This window comes from Oenanthe melanoleuca, chromosome 7, assembly GCF_029582105.1.
Source record: "Oenanthe melanoleuca isolate GR-GAL-2019-014 chromosome 7, OMel1.0, whole genome shotgun sequence".
In the NCBI taxonomy this organism is placed as follows: domain Eukaryota; kingdom Metazoa; phylum Chordata; class Aves; order Passeriformes; family Muscicapidae; genus Oenanthe; species Oenanthe melanoleuca.
The window spans coordinates 17,944,235-17,962,565 of NC_079341.1; positions in this window are offsets into that span (position 1 = coordinate 17,944,235).

The following is an 18,331-nucleotide window of genomic DNA, read 5'->3' on the forward strand; positions in this document are numbered from 1 at the left end:
GAAGTTTAGCCATGCTATCTTTAACAGCTCAGCCACAAAAAAAAATTAGTTTTAAAAAACTAATACACATGAGATGAAGAGCAGCAGTGCCTTTAGCAGTGAATCAAGCATAACTTCTCTCTTCATAATCTTAAGGGATAGTTAATGTTTGCTAAGGTTTAAAGGAACTGTCTGGGAAGGGATTCAAGAGAGCACAATGGATCATGCTCTGGTTTCCAGCAGCTCTGCTCTCCCCAGGACAGGTAACAAGGCTACTTGCATTCTTCTCCAGCCACAGAGAGAACATCAACAATAGAACACCAGCCAGGGACACTTCACTCCTCAGCATTCTTCTAACATCCATCCTTTTTCTTCACAGATTATTAATCTATTTAAACTAATGTCTCAACTCCACTGATAGTAACATGAGCTAGCAACAATGCTGAAGGATATCCATACTCAAGCTAGTCATGCCATACAGAAAAGATCACAGATGTTCCACTGGCTTCTTCCTTCAGAGAAAATTCTGTTACAAGGGCTTTAGGGATCTGAAGACTGAAAGAATGAACAACATGTAGCTTTTTCAGAATGTTAGAGTCCAGAATTTCCTTTTCCAGAATCTGGAAGGTTAGACATGGAATCTGGCTTGTATATTGGCATAAACTAGCCCTAAATGTGGTCAGATATTAACATAACCACTGCTTGCTAGAGACAGGCTGTATAAAGTGCTGCAAAAGACTGCAGCTGCAGCAAGCAAGACTGCATTCTGGTTACTGGTTTTTAACATTAAAAAAAATCACTGTCTTTGTGAGGGAATAGACACAACATGGGATCCAGGTGGGTGAAGGATAACTCCTGAGAATTTTCATAAATTCTTGTTCAAATAAAGGCATTACAGATTGATCTGCTATTTTAAAACTTTTTTTGGTTTTAACTGAGCACAAAAGATGCAAAATCCTTTAAAAAAACATTTAAAACCCAACAATCATCCTTCATTTTCACTTTGCCTTAATTCTCTTCAGAAGAACAAGAATACACTGGCAATGACAGGGACTCCAGGAATGGCCTGAGGTGTCACTGAGATACTAAGATATTGTACCTTGGACCAAGAAAAAGTACTGGAGACCTGCAAAGGCACTTCTGCAAGATATCTTCAAGTAATTAATCTTGAAACCTATGATTTTGTGTTCTTTATGATGCTGGGGTTAAACAAAGAAACAGACCCTGCAAAGCTAAGCCCTGTTAAGAGGTGCAAGTATTTGATCAGCATTCTGTCATGTTTATCCAAACACATCTGCATCAGGAATCACTGAAAGGAAAATAATATAATACGGAGATATCTCTTCAGCTGAAGGCAGAAAGAAATCCATGGAAGTCCTTTTATAAAGGCACACCTATCTAAGAAAGAGAATGCTAACCTACTATTTCTCCAAGACTTATAACCTTGGCTAAATAACCTTTAGGCACATCATTGATTAATTGTGATTTTTCTTATGCTAATGTAAAATAAAGAAACACACTTAAAATTATAGCATGAAATGGTTACTATATAGTCTTAAATATTAATACCAGGTCCTAGGATTTCTGCAGTGAAAAGCAATACTAAATTTTAATGTATTCATGTGTTTAATAAAATATGTTTATTGTATCTTTTCTTCTGCCTATGCCAGAACAGCATGTTAGCTGTGTTTGGTTTTCATTAGTTAACTTTACTGAATGTGGTTACACCCAGTCCAATACTCCACACCCATATAATTGCAGGTTTTGTACAGTAAAATTATTAATATCTAAAAAAAATATTAAAACTGTAAATAAAGTAGGAGTTTTGTTACTGCCTTACCTGCAGTAGCATGGCTCAATCAAAGTACTTTTTCACCACCTTAAAACCAGAGAGCAGCACAACCTGTCAAGTTAGATACTTATGCTTTTACAGGAATGTCAGCCAATGTATGTCCAAACTTCTAAAAATATTTTAACTTATTATCTATTTCTTTCTGCATTGTAACATGGTTCACTTAGTCCTCACCATGTGGACACCAACTGATTTGAGGTAATACATATGGCAGACATCCCACATAGATGTCTGCATTAAAAATGGCAAAGATATTAGTATAAAATGTAAACCATCTTGAGTTTATATATATGATCTATTCTTGAGATACTATACTAAAGAGGAATTTGACTCTCAAGAGCATATCTGAATAATTTTCAAGTTTTAATGCCAGTCCAAAAAAATAAGTATATTTATAAAGTAGGAAGAATGACTCCCAGCCTATGGTTTTTCCCTCTCAGTAGTAAAAGCATTCATATGAATTCACTTAGTTTTTCAGCAAAATGTTTTCTCTTAGAAAAAAAAAAAAAAAAGCAAATTCAAAAACAAGCAATAGGAGATGAATGATGTGGACACTAAAATGAATATCAGTAATTCAGAGGTTTATAATTTTCACTCCTTCCAATTTAATTCCACTTCTCTCTGGAAAGCAGCTGGCTGCTTATCACTTATACATGTCTAGAAAATAATCCTTTCGTCCTTTCTGAAGCCTAACTATGTCCAGAGAAACAATTAAATATCTGTGGTAAATTTGCTCAAGGAGTCTGTCTTATAATCTCTTGTGCAGACCAAACTCCTCAGAAGTGTAAATTCAAACCTTCCCAGTTGATTATGAATATTTCACACCACAGTGACAGCTACTACTGTAGTTCATGCCATCTAAGTCTATAACTTTTATAAATGTTACAAATAAATTAATGTTAAATTGATATAAATCACAGTCTTATCAGTTATGTAGATTTTCTGATCAATTTTATAATAGGCACTGTTTCCAAGTTGTAATACATTCAGAATTCCACACACATTAATGCCCTTGATATACTTAGTTTGTGCTTGGGCACAAAATGGTCTCTGGAGAAACACTTTCACAAATGTTTTTCAGCTACTGGCTCTAATAGAAATGAATTTAAACATTCTACACAAAACAAAGACACATCGTATTTATTTGTCTATAAGCTCACCTATAGTTATAATAGAAATATAAAAACAGATTAAAGGACAAGTCACAGAACATGAAGATGTTAAGTTCCCATAATGTAGCTTACCCAACACTATGTTTTATTTGATCTAAATTACAATGGTGCCAAGTGAACCACAGGTTAAACAGTTCATCCATGCATTTCCAGACTTTCAAAATTAAGTGGGTGACAAATTGTTGTATTATTGAGCTCTAATTGCTTTAAAAAGCATGCAATAGATCAGCTGCAAAACCAAAGACATATTACTATGGTACTGCTTGAACTGCCACTTCTGAAAAAACAAATTCAAAACAGTTATTTAACATTCTGGCTCACCTGATGGAATTTTGTTCCTTAACTCGAATAGTTCTTTGACTTGAAGCTTATGGAGAAACTTTTTAAAGTTCCACTTCAAATATACACTATCAAATTGTTCAACCCCATGTTTGTTTGCTTTCCCTGATAAAGTGATGAGTATTTTAATTAACAATTGTTAAATGTTTTTCCCTCTGGATACATATTTTTTTTCATTATGTTTGTTTCTTCCAAAATAGAGACAGTAACTTTAAAAAACATTAGTTTTCTATTTATGATATTACTTAAATCCTGAGGTAATGAAAATTTTTACCAGTGTCAACACAAATCCACACAAGGATAGAACCTGAACATTTAGAATTACTTAATTTACTGCACGAATATGCAAAGCAATGGAATATCAAACATCACCCAATTAATCTATTGTCACAAAGGTGTGTATATTAGATTCTGGACTAAGCTGATGCTTACCCTCTTGGTCACTGTCCTTTTTAAACAACTGTCTCTAGCAGAAAATTACAGGACAAAAAGAAACAAAAGACCAACCTTGTCTTTTGCTTTACAGCAGACTATCAGAATTTGTCTGAACAGCCATTGAACACCTTTTTTCTTTTCTTTTAAGGAAGTCTTGGGACAGCACATTTTTACTTTGCTTCAGTTACTGAAACAAGTCATATTGATTTAAACCAAGAAAAAATTCAACAAACAAAAGGAAAGGAAATCAGGGAGGACTTTAACGGGGTTTCCTACAAGTTCTTGAGGTGGGTTCCTTCACTGGGGTCTCCATCACTATTAGAAGTCATCTCTCCAGCAAAACACTGATACACAGCTCATGATCTATCTGATTACATAAACACCCATAGTTTGTTCTTACATCCTACTGAGATCACCAAAACTTACATGTGTGCTTAAATGAACTTCTCTGGGGATTCTTCAGTAAGCAAACCACATGAATGCAACCATTATGTGCTTTAGCATTTAAGAGTTTCTAGAATTTGTGATTATAATTTTTGATGGCCTTGCTTTTTCACTGTTACTGAACCCTCACCACTGCAGATTGATTCTGTAGTCCTAGCACATCACTACAACAAAGCAATATGGAACAAACACGCAGAGATTTAAAAAATTTATCTGATATCTACTCTTTGTCATTAGAGAAACAAAAAATTAAGCTTCCATTTTTGATAATGAGATATCTTTCTCTAGAGTAATTTTAAACTCTTATTTGGTATGTCTTATTAAAATAATGTTTAAAATATACCAGTTATCTCACCCTTTTCATACAACAGGAACCTTGGCCCACCCCTTGGATAAGAGGAGTTAAAAGATTTACCTGGGAATGAACAGCCAGGATAAAGCCCCTCCTGATTCACTGAGCTGTTGTTGTACTCAAGGAGAGTAAGTTGGGACAAGACAGCTCTTAAAACAGAGTGAAGCTGTAAGCCATGCAGCCCCTTTTCCTCTTTCTAGAAGTTGTCAACCATGATTGGAAGGGTTATTTGACATTATATGACTGTACAATGGTGAAGTTCTTCATCATGAGGAGCAGCAACAGTATCTTGAATTGTACATCCAGAAAGGAGAGTGAATTCCAAGAGATGTATTGCACTTTCACAAGTACCTAACCTAAAAATGCTCTACCCTACATTTTCCCTCAACTGTAGCTCCATGACTACATAAAATCAAAGTAAAAAATCTGAATGTAGAGGTTGGAATAAAAAAGCTTAACATTGGACACATCACAAAAATTATGCCTAGTGCACTAAGTACCAAACTTAACCTACTTTGCCCTTCAGAATGTGCACTCTTTATTATAATTCTAACTTAGTCCACTGGTGGATTGCTCCTTTTTTATCCACTAGGCCCGATCAAATCAGTGCAATAGAAGAATTGCTGATGCGTGAAATGATAGGTCAATGTAACCTTGTCATGGAGTAATAACCCTGAAAATCACAGTAAACAAATAAAACATTTCATTTTATTTGCTGTAGGTATTAGGCAAGGCATAAATTATCAAAATCTAAAGCAGGAACATTTTAACTGCAAATATAATATATTGTTCCATATTACTATTAAAAAACCTCATTTAAATAACACCTTAACACACAATATGGGTAAAAAGTTTTACAAATAAATGGTGGTTTTAGTCACACTAGCATCTACCACTGGACTTTCCCAAATCAGTATAACCAATGGCCTTCATACAATGAAAGATTCCTAAAAACTTTTGTCATCAGGTGTCTTTCTTTTCTTGCCTTGTCACTCACAGATGTCTCCGGAGTAAGGTCATCTAAACAACTGGCACAATACATTTAACATAATTTTTACATATAAATATTCCCTTATTTGCTATTTTCATTTTTAATTTTAATTAGTTTACCGAAATAGAGTTAGCATTGCATTCTTGGAGTTTCCATGTACTTAGAAAGAAATTTGTCTGAGATGATTCATGATAATTTAAGAAAAAACTCCACAAGTTAAGTGTAAAGGTGGTAAAAATTGAACTACCATCCCAGTGACAACATGCTAAGATATCATCCTATAGAACATATTGGAAACATTAATGCATGATATTATTCTTAACAGCATAAGATGTTCTATATGGACCTCTGCTGTGCAGTGCTATTAATAAAATTTTTTTCTAAAACAGCTTTTAGACTAAATTACATGTAAGATTGTATAAGCATATACACACATTAATAGAGATTATGGTTGGTAAATAAAACTTACAGGAGCTTACAAGGCTGGTGTTGTGCAATTCTTAGAGTACATGCTCATAATGGTTTTATGTAGCAACAGTAAAATGTAATGTAAACAAAATTTATATGGTATTTAAACTGAAGAGTCTGATCTTGAATGGTTTGTTATATGTGACAACTCCATAGAGAACAAATTACATATACTACTGAGAATCTAATGTGTGCTGAACTTTTAAGGGGATGCATTTTATTATCACTCCTAAAATATGCTCAGGAAAAAGTGTTTGACTTTACAGAGAATCTATTTTAAATGTTAGGGATTAGCGAATGGGAAAAAAAATTATTATTTTATGTGAGACAATAAATGTTTAAAAATCATGGTTTAACATAAAAAATAGAGCAAAGTAATTTTAAAGCCTGAAATATAATATTTATAGTTATACATTTAACATGAAAAGGAGGTGTTGGAATGAGGTCCTGAAGAAATTGCACTTTTTATTTGGGACATGAGTGGGAACACGTGTGTTATCATGATAGATATCTCAAGTAGAGTACTCTTGTCAGAGCAATTTTCCAGCAAGTGTATATGTCAGCCCATTGTAAACCCCACATACTACACTACAGTGCCATTATTAGTTTTCAGCAGGGTCTGCCTGGCCACACAAAAGACAAGATACAAATATTAATAATATTTCTTTAAAAACTGATTAAAAAGTCAAAATAAAATCATTAGATACTAAAATGTGTTACTGCTGCTATCATAGCAAGCAAACTTTCCAATATTTTAATAACAGACTTGGAAATTAGAAACTCTTACGAAACATACTGCCACACTATTTGTGTAGTCACAGATACTTCATAAGAAAATAAAATGGGAATGATCACTTCTGGCATTCCAAACACCTGGAAAATAAAATAAACATAAAAAAAATTAAAAACAAGTTTCACAACCATATCCACATAAAATCTAGTAGAGATCTGAAGGCTCCTATAAACAGAGTCAGCTGTTTCTCCTTTAATCTTAGGCTGAAAGGGTCTGCAACACAGTAGTCATATGCCAAAAAGAGCCCTAAGAACATTAAACAAAAAGCAGCTTTTCTGGTCAGTCTTAAGGATACATTCATTTTTCCTATAGCATACAAATTAGAAGTTCAGAAGCTCAATAACAAAAAGCAGAATTCCTGAACACACAGTAGTTGTTCATCCCTGAAAGCAATAGACCAATGTCTCTCTGCTCTCCTTGCCAGTGCTGGCATTTATAAATATTTTCCCCTTGCTGCTCTCTCACTTTGAAGCAGCTAAAGCAAGCTGTATTTTGTTGCTGGGTTTTGGCCTCCCCTCACAGAAGGCACACAGCTGTCAGGAAAGCACGATGTTTTATGTTTGAATTCTACTGCAGGGTCAGACCCTGCTCCCTTAAAAGTCAGAGAAAGTTATTCCTTTAAGTTAATGAGGAGCAGAAAGAGATCTTGAATAGCAAGTTTCTTCAGTACTGTGTATTTATAGAAACATAGAAAGGTTTAGATTGAAAGGGGCATTAAAGATTATCTAATTCCAAACCCTCTGCCATTAGCAGGGACACTTTCCCCTAGATCAGGTGGGCAAAGCTCCCTCCAGCCTGGCCTTGAACACTTCCAGGGGTGGGGCATTCACAGCTTCTCTGGGCAACCTATTCCACTGCCTCACAGTAAAGAATTTATTCCTAATATCTGATCTGAACCTTCTGTCTTTTAGTTTGAACTGCCCCACCTTTGCCTTGCAAGAAGTTCTTCTCCAACTCTCTTGCAGGCCCCTTTGGGTACTGGAAGGTGCCTTAAGGTCTCCCTTGGAGCCTTCTCTTCTCCAGGCAGAATAGCACCAACTCTCTCAGCCCTCCCTTATAGCAGAGAGGCTCCAGCCCTCTGATCATCTCTGCAGCCTCCTCTGAATTCACCCCAAAGGTTCACTTCATTCTTGTGTTGGAGGCCCACAGTGCTCCACGTGGGGAGTAGAGGGGATTTCAGTGGGGTGAAATAACAGGCAGAAAACAATGCTACTGCTTGAGGATGTGGCTGAACTTCAGATACCTCAACACCCCAGATGTGATCCTACTTACTCTTCTGACAACAGAGGGAAGAGGCCACTGAAATAACCACAGCAGCACTGCACAGGTGACTAGCAGACTTCTTTGTGCAACTCTGCCTATACCTAATGGTTGCCCCAGGAGCTGGCAGCATCACCACCACTCAGCTGCTGCTTCTACCCTTGCCTTATTCTCCTGCTTTTACTTTTTGTAATTTGGGCACTGATGAGACTCAGTGTTCCCTCCTGCTCCTCCAGTATGTTACTTCACAGTAAGCTCATACTAGCTAGATCTGGCTAAAAGACACATTGCATGGGCTAATTCAAGAGTAGAAACAAAAAAAATCAGGAAAAAAGAAAGGGAAGAAAAAAAGAAGACCAGTAATTGTTTAACCTCACCTAAGCAGCACAGATTCCAAACATTTGACCATGCCTCTTGCAACAAATATCCATCATCTGAAGCATTCAGGAAACTCGGCAGGTTTTGTACATTAGATTGGGAATATATATGTCAGACAATCATAATGTGTTACAAAATTTATCCTGGGAAAAATAAAGTATCAAAAGGGCTATCACCTTCCAGATGTTACCAACTTAAACACTTACATTTTTTTGTATGAAGTAATAAAGGGAAAACATATAAGTCAAAATTGCTTGTCCAATCATGTCTTATATTTTAAATTAAATTATCTTTCATGTTATACAGGCATGTAAAAAAACCCAAACCCCCTTATATTTCAGCTAACTCCTTTAACTCCAAAGTTGCCTCCTAATGAGAGAAAAGCTTCTCTGGACTTCACACAACCTGCTTCAGAGACAGGGACATTTTATGGCCCAGGGACAAGCAGTGAGGACAGAGCTCTGTGTGGTCATGCTGCTGCACATCTGACCCTCAGAAAAAACGAACCATAACGATGCTAGAGCTTATCCCACTGCAGTGAAACATGAACAAGCCACACTGCAGAAAGAAAAGCCTGGAGTCTTGAGGGCCACATGCATTGAAAACAAAACAAAACAAAACAAAACAAAACAAAACAAAGCAAAACAAAACAAAACAAAACAAAACAAAGGAAAGCCAACCCATCAACTAAATAAAACCCAACTCCCACCAAAAAAAAAAAAAAAAAAAAAAGAAAAAGAAAAACCAAACCAACAAACAAAAATAACAACCACCCAAACACAACCCCCCCCGCCAAAAAAAAAAACCAAAAAAACAACCAAAACCCAAAAGAAAACAAAACCCAGCACACCAAAAACCACTATACCAGAAACGTTAGGTATCCTGGACCTACGACTTTGTGAAATTGTTTCCAAGTTGCCACAGAGAAAGTCTGAAATACGTCCAGCGCTCCCATGAGGTTTATTCCCTCACGTCCCCTCAGCTACCACAGCGCCAGAGCAGAGGGCGCCGGCCCAGCGGCGCGAGCCCGCCCAGCACCAGCACCGGGCCAGCACCAGCACCAGCACCAGCACCGCACCAGCACCAGCACCAGCACCGGCCCAGCACCAGCACCAGCACCAGCACCGGCCCAGCACCAGCGGCACGGCCCGAGCCCGAACCACTCCGAGCGCCGGCAGCCCGGAACAGCCGCCCCGCGGGGACACAGAGCGGCCGGGCACTGCCCTGCCCTGCCCTTCCCTGTCCCGCTGTCCGGAGGAAGGGGCCGGTGTCCCGGTGTCCACCCGTGTCCCGGTGTCCCCCGGCCGCCGCTGTGCCCCGGAGGAGCGCGACGAGGAACCGTGTGGGTGGGAACGGCCTGGAGAACGGGCTCTGCGGCCCTCCTCAGTTTTCAGGGGCATTCAGGCAAAGCTGAAGTGGATGTAAAGCCCAAAGGAGACTCACTAAGTGTAAATCCAATCATAACGGGGTGAGGCAAATCTGTAATGGATCGGCCAATTTGTGGCTATTAACCACAGCAAACAAAATGCGATTCCAGCTCAGGAAGTTTCTGAAGCACTGTTCCCCAGAAGCTGAGAAGCTGTGCCAAGGGAAATATCTGTTTTACATAGGCCTTGTTTTTAATCCACTTTCCATAGCATCTGTTACTGGAAAACAGGCTCCTAGGTTAAACAGACCTTTGGTCTGGTTCATGATAGTTGTGCCTCTCCACGATGTTTACCATTTCCCCAGAGGAAACCATTTCAAGCATCTCCACTGCTGTTTGCCAAAGGAAGCTGCGTGTAGCAGGGGCTCATCCTGCATTCTGGGACTCTAATGATTATGTGGTGGGCTCCAGGGGCATGTGCAGTTCTGCAGTTTCCTTATGGCCTTAAACACATGCTCCTCCAAAATGATCTTAAACAGATGTAGCTGGGACACTGTTAGGTCTTCCCTGAGAGCATTACAGTGGAGTGGGTAAAATACTCTGATTGCAGAAAAATGAATGAGAGCCCCCCCCAAGAAGTCAGGAAAAAGCTGAGACTTGGTGGAGAGGTACTAGTAAGAGCCTAATTACTGATATCTGAGAGCTGAAGGTGGGAAGATGTGATCTTAGCCACACTCATCTGTTGTCACCAAAAAACTTAGGGCATTAGCTGTGTAATCTGACATGCCACCTGTCCCTGGGCAGGTCTTCAGGGCCAATTCAATCATTTAGTCAACCTTTTTGGCTGAAGTGTTGCTTATTGCAGTCTAGTTCAAAGTGAATTACTAATGACTTATTTTAAATGAAAATAAGCTTGGTAAAAGTAAAAATGTGAAAAAGTGCTACTTTATATGCACAAATGTTAGAATTTATTTGTAGAATTCATATTGTAAAAATCCTTGGTATTAATCATCATTAATACAGAACTAAGTGCATCTCACACTAACAGGTATTAACGATATATTCAGATTATTTTGTTAGGATTAATAGAGGATTGGCTTTCTGATCAGCAAATAAAAAGACGTTGCAGCTTTCTAAAAATAAGTACCCCTTTGTGTCAGCCAGGCTGCTGAAAAAAAATATTTTCCTTTTTAAAAAATGTTATTCTAAGATTGGATTGTAACCAGTGCATAAGAAGCCTCTATGCATGGAAAAGGAGAAAGTCAGGTCAGCCACAGTTTGTCTCTGACTGACATAAGACTTCATGGCTTAACCAATGAGAAGAACATCTCCTGCAGGCAAAAACTCAGATGAGACTATTTTATGCTTTTGATTTACCTTTTTGAATAAATGATGATAGAGAAAAGTGGTTATCACTACAAAAAAAAAAAAAAAAAATGCTGTGGAATCAGCAGCAAGTCAAGAAATTTGGCTGCTTTGATTGAGGTTATCACATGGCATTGAGATGGCAGGAACTTGGTCATTTCTGCAGCAAGATTTCATTACAGACTCTGATTAGTGCTTTTAAGATCAAGAGCAAAGCATTCAGGACATATTAAGGATGGTATATTACATAGTCTATTAATTTTAAAGGGGTGAGGGACACCTGTATTTGGAAGTAACCTTTGTTGAATCATTGGATCTTAGATTCTACTTTTTAAAATGTTTTTTGTTGTATGCTGTGTTTTTGTTTTATACCTCTCAAATAGGAAAGAATGTTTTCTGAACTGATAGAGGCTCTGCTGTGATTTAGTAGTCTGGCCTTGGGAGCAGGGTGAGGACTGTAGCACCCCAAACACTTGTGCAGAGAGGAACAAGTCCTTACCCAGAGCAATAGGTAATTGCACCAGTTCCCATGAAGGGTAAAGCTCCTATTGTCAAAGGACTCAGGCAGCTCAGGGAAAATCACCATGTCCCAGTGCATCACACCTGCTCTGGGGTGGCCCACGCCCCTGTAGGGCACACAAATAGTGCAGCTCTTTCTGAACCTTGTGCAGAGAAAGTAAATTCCATGGGTTCACACTCTATGCTGTCTTGCAGATCTGTGCAAGAACCACAGGGAATCTAAACCTACATCATCATTCTAATTGTTTTTACCATCATCTAAGTTTTTAATCTTTGATAGTGTGTGTATCTTAATTAGGAGCTGGTTCTCAAGTGTATTGAAAAGCAACCAAACAAACCAAATAATTGTGTAATTCTAATACATCATTCTGGGTATTCAAAAAATCTAATTGCTGTAGCTAATTAAAAACAGGCTTGAGCTTACCCTCCTTGTCCTTTCTTGACAATGCTCACTAAGTGTCAGAGGTTCTAGCATCCAGATCAGAATCTAGATCTCAGTATTATATCTGACACCTTGACACCTATTTTAAATTAAGTCTAGGATGAATGAATACATATAATAAAAAGACAAAGGAGATTCTAATGTTCTTGGGCACTTTATAAGGAATTAGTTTATTGTAACATACCATTCTGCTTTACTGGCTGTTTAATATTTAATATTTCTTAGCAGATTAAAACTGTGGTTCTAATGAGAAAAATAATTGAATGATAAATCTAGAAGGTAATTCCCACATTTAAGTCTCAGTGATTTCAGTACTTTGCAATCATTTTATTTAGCTCAGGAAACTTTAATCTTCATGTGTATTAGTGAGGCACAATGATTTGAAGTTTTGTGGAGAGGGGAGAGAGCAAACCCCATGAAAGCAATGTAACATCTGCATAGTGGAACACCCTGCAGAAAACTTTGGGGCTGTGTAAGGAGTGTTGTGTGGAGCTGTGTAAGAGAACTGGGGAAAGTGAAGCAGCTAGGGACTTCTAAAAAATGCTTGGATCTTACGCTTTTTCTCTTTATCTGGGATGTGAAGGGAATTCAGACTCCTCACTAGTGTTGATAGTTATGAGGGCAAGCAAAGGTGGCCCATGAAAAGGAAAGGTTGCCTGTCTACTTTGTCTTCTCCCCTGCCCTCCTCCTTGACAGAAGCATAATGATCTTCAGATCCACGAAGGTCTTTTTCCCCCTCTTGTGGGAAAAAACTTTTAACAAGCCCTTCCTGCTATGAGAAGAAAATAATTTCCCTGCAGACTGACAGAATATGCTGAATATGTTTAGTGTTGTCCTCTGTATATTCATGATCCCACTGGGTAGCAGAATTATGGTTCCAGTGTTCACATGTAGTTTTAAAATGTTACAGAGAACAAACTTCCCTTAAAAAGATTGAATACTGTGGTGAGAGAGAGCAAACTGAGAGCAACCACCAAACACAGCTTTGATTACAGTATTTTGCAAGTAGCTTCTCAGTGTCATTATACAATTTATTTAAGCATTTTATTAAGAAGCTCAGACATAGCCTTAGGCCTCATGTAGGCACATAAGAAGATTTGGTTAATATTTTGGAAAATACAAAAGTGTAATCTTTGCCTGCTTAAAACTCTTTCAGTTCTTTTGGAGCATATTAACAGCAAGAAGTCAGTGGGGCCACACTGCTAAAGGGTCAGTTAATGCTGCAAAGAATGGGCTTCCTAAGTGAGGCTACTAAGGTGCATAAGCAATATTTTAGAACATGTAAAGCCAGCAGATGTCAAGTGTTGGGCTGCTCTTTGCAGACTTAAACAAGAGCACAGCACAACCACTATGCCTGCTCAGAAGACTGCTAAATATTTAGATGTGAGGGGAAGAAATGAAGCTGTTTTCACACTTCTTTGGGATTAACATATGATAGCTGAGACCACCTGACATTCTCAGGCTGTGTTATCTTTCCTGCCTAATCTTTAATGAGTGAATAGTTTACATTTTCCTTTCTCTTCTTTACATGTGGATTCTAGAGCTGTGGAGAGCTGTCTGAAATACGGGTGAATGTGGCAGTGTGACTTACATCTCCTTTCCATTCAGATGAGAGATCTGCATGTGGAGATCACAGGCACACCATCTGATCCTGAAAAAGGCATGTGGGATATGACCTCAAGTGAAGATATGCGCTTTGGCTAATAAAATTTCTTTTAACCTGCTTTATAATTAGAGCCTGTTTTGAAAGTGTGCTCTGTGATGTCTGGTTCCCGTTAGAAAGGAAAATGAAAAATGTTCTTGAGTAGTATACAGGGTAATACTGGAACATTGTTTAAACAGCCAGTACTGTTATAAGAACAGGAATTTACAGATAATAGGAATATATTATTTTTGCAGACAATACCATCTTTTAAAAATGCAAAACCATAGCTACACACTATTGTTTCTGATAAAGCTATTGACTTGGGTATTTGCAAACAGACATCTTTAAGTTGTGAAAAATATCAGTTTATGGCATTTGAATATTATTTTTTCATTTTGAATATGAGTATCCTAAAAAGAAAGTGGGTTTATTTTTCATTTTCCCCCTTATGGTTCATCATTCCTCCATACTAAATGCTATGGTGATGTAATACTCAGTTCAGAACATCAGTCACTGTCATGGTAAATGCCTATAATTCAATGGCCACAGAAAATTAAAAATGTGAAAAAGATTGCACTTTATGATGGCACAGGTTGGCAGGAAAGGCAAATTAGTATGTTGTCTACTTGCTCCTTACTGGCATTAATGGCTGTGACTGACACTCCAGAGAAGGCAGATTGAGATGGACTGCCTTGGTACAAGGCTCCTTTAAAAGTCCCTAAGTAACTGTGTGCACAAAGATGTAAATTTGCCTTATTTATGAACTTCTGAGTGGTCTGCTAAATTCATTGAATATCACTGAACAGTAAAAGGTATATTTCATCTAAGAGTTTCAAGACAGGAGCACTGCAAAATTTAAATTTATGCAGACACTCTGTACAAGGCCTCTGCACCTTTAAAGAATGCACTTAAATTGTTCAGTGAACAGCAATTCAGTTCATGCCTGAGTACAAACTTACCAATTCTTCAGAAGGTCTTGGCCACTAACTTCAGTACATTGCAGCACAGGATGCACCCCACAGCCACCTGAAGGGGAGATGGAGCCCTACTGTATACCTTCATATCCCTACATGCCCTTGAGTGGACATCCATAACCTTTCTCAGGGGCACACAGGCTTCGTACACAGCCCCAGGTTGGCTCCTGCTGACATGGCTAAGCAATGATGCAATCACCAGGCCTGGGTCAGGGACACGGTGGGATGTAAATGTGTAACACAAAAGATATTAAGAGATTATAAGAAAAACAGCACTGATGTCCTCCAGGTCAAAAGCCAAATCTTACTATCCATAATCTCCTAGTGACTTGTCACAGTCAGAAGGTCAAAATATATGTTTGTTTTCTTTGATTTTCATAAACATACTGAAACACCTACATGACTTCAAATCAGTTTGGAGTAAATATAACAGGGAATAAAACCCATAAAGTTATTTAAAAGATCCCTTGAATTACATATGCTTTTTCTAGTCAAGACTATTCCTGCAATCAGCCTAGGCCTTGGATCCTTCTTCTCTATGCTGCATATTAACACTTACCTGACAAGGGTGAGCCTTGCTGGGTGCTGCACATTTCCAGGTCCTCAGTGGCTTTGACAATATGTAAATACAAAGTTATTAACGATACCTGCTAGGCAATCTCTCTGAAGGAAAGCTCAGCAACCTTGAAGATTTCGCGATCCTCTTCAGTAAGTAATTTTTAAAAGTTCGGCAGGAAAATCTAATAGGTCTTTGAGCTGATTCTGTCACGTGCCAGAGTGGCAGACCCCACGTCTTTACCATAGCATTCACAAGAATCTCATAAAAAGTGTGAAATAATTTCAAAAATTGTAACAGAGGAAAAAACAAGGTTCTATGGAAACTATAAAATCTCACAACAATCTGGACATTATACTTTTGTTTCTTACTGCTCAGTATGAGAATAGACTGACAGATCCATGAAATATTTATTACAAGGCTCATTTAAAAGTGCCTCAGTAATTGTGCAACTGCTTGCACAGAGATACAAATTTGCTCTATTTATGAACTTTTGAGTGGTCCCCTGAGTCATTGAAAATCACTGAACAGTAAAAGGTCTCTTTCATCTAAGAGTTTCAAGACAGCAGCATATTATATTCCATATTTCTTCAGTACTCAGGACTAAAACTAGATATGTGAATTTACAAAGTGAAATAGTTAAGTTGTAGTTGCTTTAAAATGCAATCTATCAAAATCTGCAAATAACTGAAGATTAAACATTTCTTTCAAAAATTACACCCTTAATTTAATATGGAAGGAAGAATTACACTATGATAGTTTTAGAAGTACATCTCCCAGTATAACTTAAAAAAACTTTATCTTACCTTTTCTATAATGGTAGTTGAGGAGGTTGAAAACATAATTATATAAATTTGTTGGATTACTGCAATGAAAATCTGGTCAGTCGAGACCAAAAGGGCAATCCTGCAACCTTCTCCCAGGTAAGAGTCTTATTCTATTTGACCTTTGACTAAAAATAACAACACATTAAAAAACCCCAAACTATCTAAAGAACAATGTTGATTTTTAAATGTTCCCAGCTTAAAGACCTATTCTCGAGGGATTTTTAACTATATCCCTTTTATTTTTGGTTGAGATTAATTTATTTTAATTAAATACCAGATGAATTTGTTTATATGATATATCTATTATACCAGTGACATTTAAGTTTTAAAATTAGGAAATGAATTGACCTTGAGCAGCATATGTACTCAAAATTTATAATTAAGAAGAATATTAATAATTTAATTTTATAAAATGAACAGCTGTTCTAGTTGATTGGAAACAGCTAAAAGTATAAAATGTATTTTGTGAATGCAAAATTAAAAGTTAATTTTATTATGGAGTGCAATTTGGCAACTAGAAATAAATTCTTGAGATGTAAGCAATATATTTTTGTAATGCTCTACCTATACATCAGAAAGGTCACATGTATATTTAAATGCCATATTACTAAAAAAAGTTTAATGATTTCAATTGAAAAGCTATCATATGATTTAGCTATTTACAGATGAGTATGAAACAGCTATAATGCATATATACTTCATTTTCCCAATGAACTATTTAAAAGCTTTACAGTGAAATAGTTTCATTAATTTTTTTTAAATTATTAACTGTTAGCTTCACTCACCTAAGTGTCCTAAGTCCCTAATTTTCTGCCTTTTGCGTGTGTGTGCCATTCTTAGAGATTAAGATTTTTATTAGCATTTGATACTAAAAGCCTGCTATGAGAAAAGAAAGTATTTAAGTGAAAACCCTTAACTAATTTTGACTGTATGTATTTTAACCTGTGCACTTTCAAGCTTTAATGTAGTCAGTACACATATATACAAGGTGCATAGGCTACAACATGATACTACTTTTTTTTTTTTTTTTTCTTGAAATGGTGCTGACACTGTGTGGGCTACAGTTTTTTGCTTAAAACCCAAATTATTTGGAGGGTCATACTTAAGTGAGTGGTAAAACTTTCAGTATGTCAGTACAAGCTGTGTCTTGTGGAATGAATAAGAACCCAAAATAGTCTGCTAGACACTGGACAACATAGGTGAAATTCAGCATGTCTTCAAACTGGAGAAAAATCTTTCCATAATGGTCCAGCTTAGAAATCACCACATGTACCATTATGGAGCTAATTTTTGCTAGTTACATCTGCTCTAAGAGGAATGGGTCTCTGGCTCTGAGTCAGACTAAAGGTGCACCAGAAACCATCTCAGACATTGCCTCAGCTCATGTTGATGCTTCATCTCAGCACTCACTTAGCAGTGAAAGGCCATCACCGTGTGGGAATCACTGTCCTGTGAGAGACCTTTCCTTCTCTGGGATACTGCTGTTTCTCCTGCACTGCTACAAACGAAAGCACTTTCCAGTACTCTTCATTTTAAGTAGCTTTGATCCATACACAGAATTGAAAGACTATTTAGTGAGACAGAATCTCTTTTAAAGCAATCTGAAATTCTCTAACTCTACATCCTTAATGTAACTTAGTCTCAAAGAAAGGAACCAGATTGCCATGAAACATTTTTAAAACTAGAAATGTAATTCCCAATAAAATATTTAAATCCTACATCAGTAGTAAACGAGATGCACTTTTGTCTCAAAGACTTTTTTAACTAAAGACCTCTGGATCAGCGTTTATTTTCCTGTCTTGCTGTCACTCAGTCTGGAACACTGAAGATATCTTCTACTTAATATCACTCAACCACACGTCTGACACCTAAATCTTAGGCAAAGGAATACTAACTAATGAAGCTAAACATATCCCTCTCAATGTTTTCTATAACACAACAGCTTATAGAAGATTCTTCAGTAGAAAAGAAGACAGCTGCTTGGTTATTAATTTAGTAAGTTGACCCTAGGAACATGATGTGGGAAACTAATTCAGGATAATAAATACTAAAATATTGTTAAGGAGCTGTACAATGATAACTGTCCATTAACTTCTCATTATTTCAAATATAAGGGTTCTTGTGATATTGTCTCATCTCATTATTCCCCAGGAGAAGAGATTCTTGGCAGTATT